Source organism: Tympanuchus pallidicinctus, unplaced genomic scaffold (genome assembly GCF_026119805.1).
Source record: "Tympanuchus pallidicinctus isolate F22 unplaced genomic scaffold, pur_lepc_1.0 scaffold16, whole genome shotgun sequence".
NCBI lineage: Eukaryota > Metazoa > Chordata > Aves > Galliformes > Phasianidae > Tympanuchus > Tympanuchus pallidicinctus.
In genome coordinates, this window is record NW_026294679.1 from 26031470 (window position 1) to 26044527 (window position 13058).

At 45.5% G+C, this 13058-nt stretch overlaps 1 protein-coding gene across 1 annotated transcript in view; it reads left to right on the plus strand.

Moving 5' to 3' along the window:
- The first annotated feature begins 374 nt into the window (after positions 1–374).
- The window catches only part of JMJD1C (jumonji domain containing 1C), a 146246-nt gene continuing 133562 nt past the window's right edge, over positions 375–13058 (plus strand). The window contains exon 1 of the mRNA XM_052676596.1: positions 375–499. The gene's annotated coding sequence lies outside the window, so the exon portion shown is untranslated. The remainder of the gene's footprint in view (positions 500–13058) is intronic.

Sequence of the window (13058 nt, forward strand, 5' to 3'; positions counted from 1 at the left end):
CTTTGCAGCGCGGCGGCCGCTCGCCCCCTCCCCGCGCGCTGCCTGGCGGAGGGAGACGGCGCGTGGCGCCGGTCGCCATGGCAGTGGGCTGCGTGGGCGGAGTGGTCGGGGCCGCAGCGCGGCGGTGAGCGAGCGCGGGAGGGAGGGAGGGAGCGCGCGCCCCCGGCCCTCCCCCGCCCCGCGGTGTTTGCGTCGCGCTGCAGCGGCGGAGCGGCCCCCGGCGCGGCCCGGCCGAGGGGCGCGGACCCACCGCGCCGAGGGAAGAGCCCCGCGCTGCCCCCGCCGCGCGCCATGGGCGGCCCGTAGGGCGGCGGAGCGGGCTCGGCGGCGGCGGCGCTGCGCGGCGGCCATGGCGGTGGCGGTGGAGACGCGGCCGGAGCTGGTGGGAAAGCGGTTCCTGTGCGTCGGCGGCGGCGAGGAGCCGGTGGAGAGCGGGCGCTGGCGCGCCGGGGTGATCCGCGCCGTCTCGCAGCGGGACTCGCACAGCCCCGACCTGGCGGTAAGCGGGGCCGCCGGGCCGAGGCGGGGGGCGGCGGCGGGGCCGGGCCGGGCCGGGCCCGGCGTGACACAGCCCCGGGGCGGGAGGGCGGGCGGCGCCGGGCCCCGCGGGGCGCTCGGGGGCCGAGGCTGGGAGCGCGGAGCTCAGCGCGGGGCCCGGCCGGGCCGGGGGGACACGGCGGCGAGGAGGGCCGCGGGAATGTCATTGTTTCCGCTCCTTTTATGTCCGCTGTCACTGCGCGCTCCGAGGCGCGGGTGCGGGGGGCCGGGCCGCGGCGGGGGGCACGGCCGCCTTTCCCGGGGGTGGCCGCGGAACGCGCGGTCGGTGAGGCGGAGCCGTGCCCTGCTGTGCCCTGCCGTGCCGAGCGGGCTGCGGCGCGCGGGGCCGTCTCGTTCCCCGCTTTTGTGTCGCTCGGCGTTCCTGGAAGCGCGGTGGCACGCAGCGCGGCGATGTGCGGACGGGATCGGGGCGCTGCGTGTGCTGGGGGTGGCGAGAGGCGCGGCGCTGCCATTGGCGCGCGACTGTCGGGCGAACGGCCCCGGGGCTTCCGCGCCGCCGCAGCTCCGTGTGCCCGGCCGCTCGCCGCGCTCCTTGGAGCTCCGGCTCCCACACTGCCCGGGCTTTGGGCTTTGTTCGGAACGTAGAATGCGTGCGACACCTGAAACGCCGCTGCTTTTCTGGTCTGTACTGTGCGTTGTTTGTTGTTTCATCAGATACAACTCGCGTAGAGGTGCCGTAAGGAGGGCTGAAGCGAGGGGCGCTCAACCAGCATCGGGACCGTGGCTCCGGCTCAGGAGGTCCCACACGCTGTCCGCTATATGAGTGCACAAGTGTTTGCTCTTGCAAACTTTGGTGGCCCGGTGTTCTCCCGTGCTCTCCCCTTACGGGCTGGTACCGGACTTCTGGAGCATGGCAGGGCTCGGCGCGTGGCTATCTGGTTGCCTGTTTCCTGTCTCCAAGGCAGGAGCAGGTTTAAATCACAAAGGGTGGAGGAAGCTGCAATGAGGCTTCTGTTAACAACAGGTAGTTTATTGGGTCAGGCTGTCCCACGTAAGTAATTAATCTCTCACTGGTTGATATTTGTTAATATGAACAGCCTCTTCCCCTGCACCCCTGTGAAGAACAGTGGTATTTTTCTGTCAGGCCTGGTTCCATGTGTACTGTCTGTGAGCGCTGCTCTGATTCATCCATGGCTTCTGTTTTCAAGTGGCTATCCCTCTGAGCAGCTCCAGACCCTTCTGCTGCTCATCACTGGAGTGAAGTGGTAATTCCTGCCAGCAGTTTCACTGCACCCCAGGGGCTTTTTATCAGTGCACTGGTAGGCTCCTGGTCCCTCTGAGCTGGATGGCCTTGATGGAATTGCACAGTGCCCATCTCCACAAGGAGGGCATTTCTAAGGTGGTTCCAAAGGATCTGGTACTGAATTACCTCTTTGTTCTGGCTTCATGAGTACTGCCTCTTGGTTAGTGCTGTGCAGAGATGGAGAGGTGATGGGGAATGAGGTGGGTGGTGTGTAAAGATGGAGTTGGGGTTGAGAGGAAGAGCTGAGAGCTAACAAAAGCACAGGTTGAAGTATCAGTATTTGGAAATGGGCATATATGGACTAACAGTTCTGCAAATGTGAAGAATCTTAGGGATGTGTGGGGAAGCCTGGAGGCGAGGTACTTAATGGTAAATGGCCACTGGGTTTCATAGAAGCACATCTGTTGGAAACCAAGTTTTGTTGGTTGTGGAGGAACAGCTCGTTAGATTTGGAGCTCCAGATCTGAATGTTGGACCACCCGCTTTGCTGGGCAGCAGGCTTATGGAGAGTTCAGTTGTGATATACTAAGTTTCAGGGATGCATTTTGATAAGTAAGTACTGAAATATTTTCATAGTTGAAATTACTGTATGGGTAGGAAGATGAAGAGAAGTCAGTTACGTGTTTTCGTCTTCCTAAGATGTCTTTCCTATTCCCTGAAAGTATGTTAAATAGTTGTTCCCTTGCAGTGTAGCTAATATGTGATCTTTGGCTAAAGAAAAAAAAAAAAAAAAAGACATTTTACAAAGACAGAAAAATGCTAGAGTATCTCCTGTAGTTTTATGGAAATGCTGCCTTTATCAGTTTATCCATTGGGCAATCCTATGGGGAATGTGTTATGCACTGCCTGTGAGTACTGTTAGTTCTCCTGGAGATGAGTGCTCTTGCTCCTAACTGCTGGAATCCTCCTTGCCTGGGTTCTTGCCTCTTTTTTTAGTCATCCTGTGATGTTTGCAGATCTTTAAAAAAAAAAAAAAAAAAAAAAAAACAAAACTTGCTGCGCAGGTGCAATATGCATAATTTAACATGGGAGTTTTCTTGATGATTTTCCTGGTCTGAATCACATTGTGATAGCTAGACCTCTTGATCTTCCATTCTTGAACATTCCTGGTGCATGAAGAGTATTTATTTAAAAACAAACATACAAAAAGCCACACGCAAATAAAGGTTTCTTTAAATGCACATCTCTGTATGTGTATATATACATTTCGGTAGCTACTGACAGAATTTGTAGCGCTTTTCTGCTTAAGTAACAGTGAGTGTTATTGGAGGTAGCCAGGAATTGTATTTCTTCTTACTACTAACTGCCTGGAAAAGTCTGTGTGCTGCTCTGATGGCAGCGATAAGCCAGAGAAGAGAAAGAGCCGGCCAGCAGGAAGGAGGAGGGGCGGTGCCATACGATCCCCTGCTCTCTGCTGTCCTGTAGGAGTTGCTTTCTGGGGCACAGGTTGGGAAAGTCCTGTTGAGTGACTTCTGCCAAGATTTGATGTGGTCATGGCAGAGAAAATTTCCAATATTGCGCTTAAAAAATGTTAGTTTAGTGGAGTATGTGTGTATATATACTTCCATTTTAAATCAGTTGAATTATTTTACTTATTGGAGCTACTTCAGAGATCTGTGACCATTCATGGTTTGCAGCTGTATTTTGAGTATACTCACATATCCTGCTGTCTGCTCTCTATTATGAGAGAATGGAGGTAGGCTTTTAAATATATAATATGCAGTCCTTTATATAAAAATACAACGTGGTGATTTGTAATCCCATATGCTTTTATTACTGTTCTGCTGCCATGATGTCTACTCGTTGGAAGACAAAAATCGAGTACTTCAGGAGTCCTCACTGTCTTCTGACAGAGGTACCCTGTGACAGGGTTAGGTGTATTGCATGTACATCCTTTGTGAAACTAACACTTAGGGATTGGAGCAGATGCCTCCTTTTTGTTTACAGTGCAGTTTATATGCGACAGTGGGGGAAATGCATGAGTAATTTTGATAAACCATACTTTTGTAATATCTCAGTTTGTAATTTGCTAATGAGGGATTGTTAATTCAGTCTGTCTACTAAAGCCACCTGAAGGAAATAAGGGCAGACCATGCCTTTACCTGAATTTACCTCACAAGTAAGCCAGGGCAACTCACAGCTGAAATTTGATGATTGCAGTATGGCCTTGTCACACAGTCACAGAACTGCTGCTCTTCTGTGTGTTACGCTGCTTTTCTGCCTTTCATTGATTTTAGTGCCATGTTTTGTGTGTTCCCTGTTTTCCTTTCACTAAGCTACTATTTAAGGAGAAACTGAATGTATTATTATTTTTTTTAATGTGTTTGAGCTATTCCATTTAAACATGAAATATTTTTATTGTTCCCTGTTTTAGAATTATGTGCTTAGCAGCTTTTACTTGTTAACCTTGTAATATACTGAATGATGCAGAAACATCTTCAAAAATATTCTACAGGGTAAATAAAGAAATATGCTTTAATGTAGTTGTGCATAGCTTGGTGGTGGTTAGGGGGATTTAAAGATACTGCATGTTTCTCTCTGCTAGCATCTGGGGTAAAGATGAAGAGCAAGTTGTTGGTGAGAAGCCTGTCACGTTATTTACTCCAGCTCTGGGAGACGATGCTAAAAAACATGCCAGGGTTTATCACATCACTGCTGCCTCTGGATCCAGACAAGGGATATTGTTGCAGGATGTGTGTTGCGTGAGTTCTGAATTTGGTTTGGAATGAGAGGGAGGGGGGAAGCAGCAGGGATTTAGATGATTTTCAATTGTTTCTACTGTTCTGGGTAAGTCCTGAAGCCAAGCAGAGCCTTGTACATTATGGTGCATATCGGCTCGGCAATCTTGGCTCAGCAGTAAAGAAAACTTCCTATTTCCTCTCTGTGTTTCCAATAAGATTGAGTTTGTCATCCTGTGTCTGTGAATGTCACCTCATCTGTCTCCCAGAGTCAGTGCAGTTGGTATCCAGTTTCCTAGTAACCTCACAAAAAGATCAAATGTGGGAGCACTCCTGTGAAGCCAGCTGCGGGGCTCAGGCTTTGTGCTGTCTGTGCCTCTCCTGCTCTTTGCTTTTGTACTCATCGGCTTTGGAATGTGGAAACCAACAGATAAATAAAGCAGTGCTGATGGATTTTGAGGGTTTCTTTGAATATCAAGACTGCAAACAGAATTTAGGTGCCCTAATCTAGGGAACAGGTTAATTAATTGGTTTGATTATTAATTTAGTTTCTCAGTAATGAGGTGATGGGTGAGATACTGGAAAAGGAAAGTTTGTTCCTGTACTCTAATCTTTCAGGAGGCATTCAGAGAGACGCTCTGGGTATTTTGTTCATCCAGAAAGCAGTCATCTTACAAATAATGTATTATTCCTCATTCACATTACAGATTTTTTTAATTCCAGAACTTCACAGGAGCCTTTGGATGGCTGTTAGAAGGGCTGGTGCACAGCCATCTTCGGGCTTTTACAAATTGGTAGTCACTTTGTAAGGAGCCATTCGTTCCATGCAGATGCCAAGATCTTAAAACGTGCTAGAGAGCTGCAGGACTTTGATGGCAAATTAAGTGATGGCAAAGTGGTATTACTAAAATTTGTGCAAAAGTAAGCTCAGCTGCTTTGCAGTCCTGCTGTCGCTGAGCTGCAGAGATGCTTACTTCCCCCAGTGGTCCTGAATCTCTGCTAGGATCAGAATTGAGCTTCCATTTCAGTAGGGTTTCTGCTGCTTCTGGAAGAAGGTCATTGTTGATCGCCTAATGACTTTGCCTGAAGTTGATAGCAAGAAGGCTGTTTTGGAAGAGACACACTGCCATAATGTGATTTTTTTTTTTTTTTTTTTTTTTTTTTTTTTTTTTTTTGCCCATTTTCATGCTGTGAGCACTGATTGCTGCTACTGCAGTGATTTCCATCCTAGCTTTCCACCATAGGAGCTAAGTCATGTTCTGCATGGATGTGTGTGATCCATCTGATCCTTCTGGAGATTACTGTGTTCATGACTGAACTGAAGCTAGCTTGCTTCATTGTATTGACTTATTCAGAAAGTTGCTGTCCTTAATTGATGTGGTGTTCTCATACACCACTTATTTTCACTTCAAGTGGTGGAGTAAGAGCTCAGGAACAAGAAGAACCTCAGAGACCTTGCTGTGTTTTGCTTTATGGCCTTATTTGGAATATACATGTGTCTGTGTGTGTGTATGTGTGTGTGTGTATATATATGTATTTGTTACTACTTTTCAGAATTAAGTGGAATGGAGGAACCTGACTACTTATTTGGAAGCTGCCTGGGTGCATATAGAAACTGATGTTGGTCTATATGGTGCTTCCTGGACACAAGAGCTGCAGGATAAACATGAAGGCCTCTAGCTCTCCTCAACCATAGCAACATTTTTAGGCATTTTGGAGACTGTGGTTCCACAGACATTTCTCTTGGTGGCACTGCTGGCTTAATTTTTAACCCTGAACACTTTCCTGGTCGGTTCACCATATGGCATGCCAGGCGGTGTTGCTGAGGCTGAGGAGGCGGTATGGGATCACCTGGAGGCTGAGGGCAGGAGCAGCTGAAGCTGGCTGCGTTTCCAAGAGAAGTGTTGTTGGACCCATGGCTTAGTGAGGTGGTTGAAAGCTAGCTTAAATTACCTTTGTGAGCATTGCAGTAGCTACTAGATGCCCTAACCTTCTCAGCTCTCGTGCAGGGGTTTTGTGCTGCAGATAGATGGATTATATTTATTCATATTGAATGGTCAATTATTTTGCTTGAATAAGGAAATGTATGTTCAAGATAGCCTGTCACATGATCATCCACTGTCTGTTGATGCTACACTTATTTGCATAGGCAAGTTCTGGAAAAAGATACATGAAGGGAGACATAAGCCTATCCATATGTTATAATGCTCACACCTCTGCCTCAAGTACAATGCTGCATATAACGTTTGTGCATGAATGTGATCTGTGTGCACGTTCTGACCAGCAGTGTATTTGCTGTAGATGTTGCGATGACTGCTGCTAGGCTTTGCTGCCAGTGATGTTGCTGCGTGTGACAGCTCGTGTAGGCAGTGCTGGCCTGTTGTCAGCAACTGCGAGGCAATGCAACACTGGCCTAGGAGTTCAGTTGGCTCGCCAGGTTTCTCTTTCTTGCTAACTGAGCCAGGCTGTTTCGTACAATGATCCTTTAAAATCCAGAGTTGCTCTGCAATAGAGAGACAGCTTGCTGAGTCGTTGCCAGGTGGCCCAAGACAAATCTCCTTAGTCCTGCATGTCTGGTGAGGAAGGAAGAGAAAGCTGTATGTTGGAGGAACATTGGCAAGAGGGGGTTTACTTTGAAGCAGTCCTCCAGCATGTTTCCTTCCTTCTTGTTGTTCTTGGCTTCTCCTCTTTCCTGAAATACAGAATTTACTAAACTTCACAAATAAAGAAAACAATCCCAGTGCTGATATCAAACAGACAAATGAATCAGCACAATCTTAGGAAATGCATAACTGCTGAACTGCTCAGTTCCTCTAGAAAGTCCTGTGGAGTTCTTTGCCTGGAGTTTGTCATCAATCTAATTCTTTCTGAAGTGGAACTGGAAGGTTTTCATTGTGCAGCCTTGGTCAGCCTTGGCAGCTTAATCATCAGAGGCAGGAGGGAGTGGATGCTTGGGGTGCGTGGTTCATGGGGAAGAATGACTGCTGGGCTTTGGGCTCACAATGATCTGCAGAGAATTAGAAGCTAATGGGGGTTGTGCTACCAATATTTCAGTCAAATACAGAAGCTGATGTGTTGGAAAACTGAATTAGAACCACATCACACGATCCTTTAGGCTGCCACCGTGACACCTAGCTCTCCCATCTCTACAGTTCTGCTACGTCCTGGTTCCAGTTGCAACGATGGGCAGCTTCATCCAGCAGGGTCTTTGGGTTTTATAGCCCTTGCTGGATTTTTCCTAAATGAGCTTGAAGGAATCTGTTTTTCAATCTCAGTGGCATCCTGTGGCAGAGATGGCTCAGGCTTTAACTGCGCTTTGTTTGCGATATCGCTTGCTGCTGTTTCAGACGTGTTCTGATTCCTGTGTTGGGTGTACAAGTGAAGTCATCCCTTATTTGCCTTTTGCACACCACAGATGATTCTATTAGCTCTGTTCTACCCTTCCATGCTCCCTTCCTGGTGTGTGTCAGCGTGGCAACTTTCCTTTACTATTTCTTAACCCAGGAAACTTGGAGATATCCATTCAGTGTGTCAGTCCCAACCAGCCCTCAGTGCCTGCCCAAACCAGATTATTCTGAAGTGCAGAGTTTGTTTGCATATCTTAAATGGCTGTCTGCAGTGAGACGTGCAACTGGGTGTTATTTCCTTCCTGCAGGTTCTTTGGATAGATTTAATTTCATACTGTCAAGTTGAATTTAAATGTTTTCAGGAAATAAAGTAACATTTAAAATGAGTTTTAAGTCGTAAACATTTTCTCCTGTGTAGTATATTGATGATTTTTATTTCAGTTAAGGCAACCAAGCTGTTGCAGGTTCATTTGTGTTGGTCAAACCTAGATGATGGTGATCTGTTTAATAACAGTGAAGCAGTGAGTAAAGATTAAAAAATGTGAGGGGAAGGATAATGAAATATTTATGGTTTGCTGACTGTTAATCTGGGTGGTCTGTCCTAAATATATCTGATCCTCTTGTATACTGTCGTATTTTAACGTTGGTATATGGGTCAGAATGTGGCATGAATTTAGACAGTGTCACGACCATTTCTCAATCTGGTGGTTAACTTTTCTGTGTAATGGGTTACTTACAACTTCTGCGTGATTTATTTGAAAAGATAATCAATTGTGGCTAATTGAAAGAAATTTCAGTATCTTTGCGTGAATGGAAAATGGTTAAAGTGATTTTCTGCTTCGTACTGTGTTTTTCTTCCAGATACTGGTAGCCTATATTAATTTCTTACTTTGCTTCCTGTGCGTTTAGACAAAATTTGCTTCTAGTGACAGTCAGGCCTCAAATGAGATGGATTACAACTTGAAAAATATGAATTACCCATTGGGTCACTTATTTTCTAACTCCATCAGATGTTTTTATGTTTTTTTTTTAAGCTAAATTTAGTCCTTTCATAAAACATGGTGCAGGTTCTAGTATTCTAACATGGATAGACTTGCCTTTCACTTGACAGTTGAAAAAATTGCTTACTGACACTTCCTCATTCTTTTGAGCTCTGTAATAATGCCTAGTCCCAGTGAAACAGGTGTGTGTTTGTATACATTTTGCCATGTTTTTTTCTTTGTCAAGAATCTTTTGTCATTGAAGGGCTTTTCTGTTATCAAAGTTGTTTTTTAAATGTTTTCTCCTTCTGGTACATTTGAGTGAGGCTCACACCTCGATAACAAGGCAGCACAGCTCACCAACTGGTTTCAGATGTGGTACATGGAATAGAAGTTGAGCCCACATGTTACTTTTCTGATAAAATAATGAGCACTAAAAAGCTAAGTGCAGCAGTTTGTATCTGAACGTAATGGAGTTCTGCAGCTGTTGCTGTTGATTTGTATGTAGTTGATATCTCTAGGGAGTTCTTGGGTCAGTTGGCTGGGGAAAAGGACAGCACTCCGTAGCTTTTTTGAAGTTGTGCTTCACATTATAGCAGTCTGACTGGTTCCAGGTGCCTCGTACTTGTGAGGTCAGGAATGTTCACTGATATATTTGCAAAAGTTTGCTATTTGAAAGGAAATAAGTATGAGTTGTATCTCAGTGTTTTTCCTTTTGCTCTTACAGAAGAGGTGTGCCTTGGAGAGGAGCTCAGCATGCCTGCTCTTAAGAAGTGTGCCTTCAGCTGAGCAGAGTGCAATGCAGAAGGGTGCAGAATGGCCAGTAGGGGTTTAAAGACTGAGTTGGGCAGCATTTGGAGAGATGGGGAAGAAAGAATTGGAATTGTTAGTATTTTTGCTGAGAACCTTTTGTAAGAGACATTGACTACTCCTGCAGTAGGTGTGGAGTACCTGCAGGCAGTGGGGAAACAGCTCTGTGTGTGTCTGTGCGCATGCAGCCCACTCTGAGTTTGTGCTTCTTGCTGACTGCCCTTGCAGGTGATTTTTAACTAAGGCTGCAATTGAATTGTGTTATTTATGAGAGCTCCAACGGGCAGGTAGCCTTGATGAGGATTAGTTTATCAGATGTCTGGTAAAGTGCAAACTGACTGCAGCTTGATCCACCCTCTGGCTATTCAGAATCTCAAGAGGGTGAGCTTATTGTCTGAACCCATAGACCAACAGAATTAACCTTTTCTTTCAGTTTTTTTTTTTCTCTGAGCTTGGAAGAGAATGATGTCTAACTTGAATATGCAAGCGTGGTACTGAAAGCTACTTTTAATTAATACCAAGTGCTTTCTTCACCACATTGCTGCCAGCATCACCCACAGCCCATACCTTTCTTTTGTAGCCTGCCAGCAGAGCTGTGAGCAGTGCAGTTTTTGGAGCCCTAGGCAGCAGCAGCCTCCTCACCACTGGCACAGGACATAACTGCACATGGTCACATCTGAGTATCTTGCTACAGAACTTAACAATTGCTGCTGTAATTCTTGTGCAATAGAGCATGCAGGACTTCAGTTGTGCTCTGTTTTGCTGGTATTGTTGGTTGGGAAAAGAGAGCTAGGGTTGTGGGTTCTGTGGTTATGGCATTGTCGTGGGGAAGGCTCTTGTGCACACTGAGGATAGACTAAGGGCAGTGCGTGCTGTTACGCTGTGCTTGGAAACGTTTTTCTTGTTTCTCCATTGGTTATTTCTGTATAGAAGCACAGAATGGCTTGGATTGGGAAGGATCATCAAGTTCCAATTCCTCTGCCCGTATAGAACTTTAAACTTTTTCCCAATCTGTCATTAATGTTCTTTAAAATGGATAATACTTGTTCAGATATTGTAGTGAGAGATTTTACTACCAGTCTGGAGGGGAATGAAATCCCACTTCAGTAGAGTCACGCCAAGTGACTTAACAGTGTGAAGGGTGGGTAGCCACCGGGACTGGCTTCAATTCTGTGTCTGTAACTTACAGCATGTGTGCACTGTGGGAGATAGATTCCTGAGGAAAAAGCCATACAGCAGAAAGTGTTCTAAATGTTACCAAAAAAACGAATGACAAAGAAATCTTCAGACCTTCCAGTAGAATGGTTAATAGAATTGCACTTCCAACTCGAAGGCATTGTGAAGGTGCTTCAAAATGCATGCCATAAAATTACATCTGTGTACACCTTGCTGTGTTCTGTGCTTTTTCTTACCTTCTAATGTTAATAATAGCAAACCTCCAAGATAGTTAGCTTAAGAATGTTGGCAAATGTTATGCAGGGAAGGTTATGTCTTACTGTCATGTAAGCATAAATGTGAGAAGATTAGGCTGCTTTCCTTGTGGATGTGTGAGTCAAAATTATTGATATTGCTTTTGATTTTTTATCATCCAAGCAAAACACTCCGTCTGATGTTGTCTTGGGCCTGTTCAGCATTTTCTGTTCTCTCTATACCCCACTGATGAGCAATATTGTAATTCCTCTGTGGCTCGGATCTCTTTACTGCATCTTTTTACGGTCAAAATGTTTCAGGTTTCTCAGGCACATCCTCACAGTGGAAGGCCCACAGGAAACCTCCCTTCTCTCAGGCAGTAAGGTATTATTTACAACTAGCTACTTCCATTTTTAATGTGAAGCGTAAAGCTACTGAAGCCGTTGGTCGTTTGTCTTAACAAAGACGAGAAGGGTACTGCTGTTAGCAGTAGATGATTGCGCTGCTCTGCTGGCTCTTAGGCTCTGTAGGTAATAAATAGAGCAAAGATTTAGTGGAGGGCTGTGATTTTTGTTTTCAGTGATCTGAAAGATTGGGGATGGTTAACTTAAATGGCTTTGTGTGTGTGTGATTTTGTTTGTCTGAAGGTAAGACTGAGATGTTCTAGGGTAAACAGGCTGTGAATCACATGATAAACCTCTGCCAAGTCACTGTGCTGGAACTGCTGAGATTACCATTTCTGTGTATTTCTGTGTCCATGCAACTGTTTGCTTTGCAGGACTCTCTGACCAAGACCACGCTGTGGTAGGTGCTGTGTAAACACAGAACTAAAATCATCTGAGCTGGGGAGTTTACAATCCACGAGGAGAGGGAGGTGGGATGAGGACATCACAATGTGTTGTTTGTGTGCCGCTGCTGAGCCTTTGGGAAACCTTGTGACAGAGGAGATGTGAAAGAGGTTTTTGAAAGTAACTCGAGGACTGTTTCTTGGTTATGTTTGTCAAACATAAAGGACAGCCAGGAAATAAACTCTAAGGTGTTTCTTTTTTTAAAGCAGCCAGTGACAGAGGTTTTGATCCAAGGTGGATCAGAAACAGGACTTGGCACTGTGCAGCTGAGTCTCTGAAAGTTACGTTGATAGAGAAAGAAGGCAAAATGATGAACATAAGACCAATTGCTATCACTGCAATAGGGTATGTAATACAGAATGACTTGTGTAGCAGCATTTGTGAATGGGTGTGTGTTGAGCTGGATTCTCTGAAGTCCAAAGGGAAAAAATGGTGTAATAAGCGAGGTATGAACCTAGGTAAGGCTGAAATACAGGTCTGAGTGTAAGGACCATGATAGAAACAATGCTGAAATGAAAACTGAAAGCTCTGTTTTAGCCACATGTTTCTTGAGAGTGCAAACTACGCAAGTTAGTATCAATGAGTGAGTTTAACTGGTTTCTGTGACCCTAGCCATAGGGTTGTGCTAAGTAGTCTTATTCAGCTCCTATTTTGAGATCGGTCTAGATTTCTTTTTTTCTTCCTGCAGAGGGAAAGTATTGCCTCCACCATGCATCTTCTTTTTCTGTGCTATGAATCTGGGAAGTTGTTTTTGAAATGAATTGCACTGGTGATTTTCAGCTCTGTGTGCAGACCATTTGTGGTTTAGGAAATTGAGTGGTAAGTGGGACCAAGTACTTTCATAGTATTTTTAGTAGAAATTTGAATGATTACTAATCTCAGAAAGCTTGAATGCTCACAATGACTGTAAGCTGGCAGTCACTGGTGTTTTGATGGCAAGGATTGGTGGCCACTTGAGTTATCAGTAGGCTTAGTTATATACTAGTTGGGTTGTATGTTGTGTTTTATGTTATAGATGTGGCTAATGACCTCTTGATTTTCATTTTGTTGTAGCAGTTTAAGCAATTGGGAGTGGCACTAGAGTTGAGTAATGGTCAAAGGAGCGTAGATTGCCTAAGCACATAATAATAGTTTAGTTCCTTTTGCTGTGAAGAGCTGACTAATTTGTCAAGATGTCAAATTGG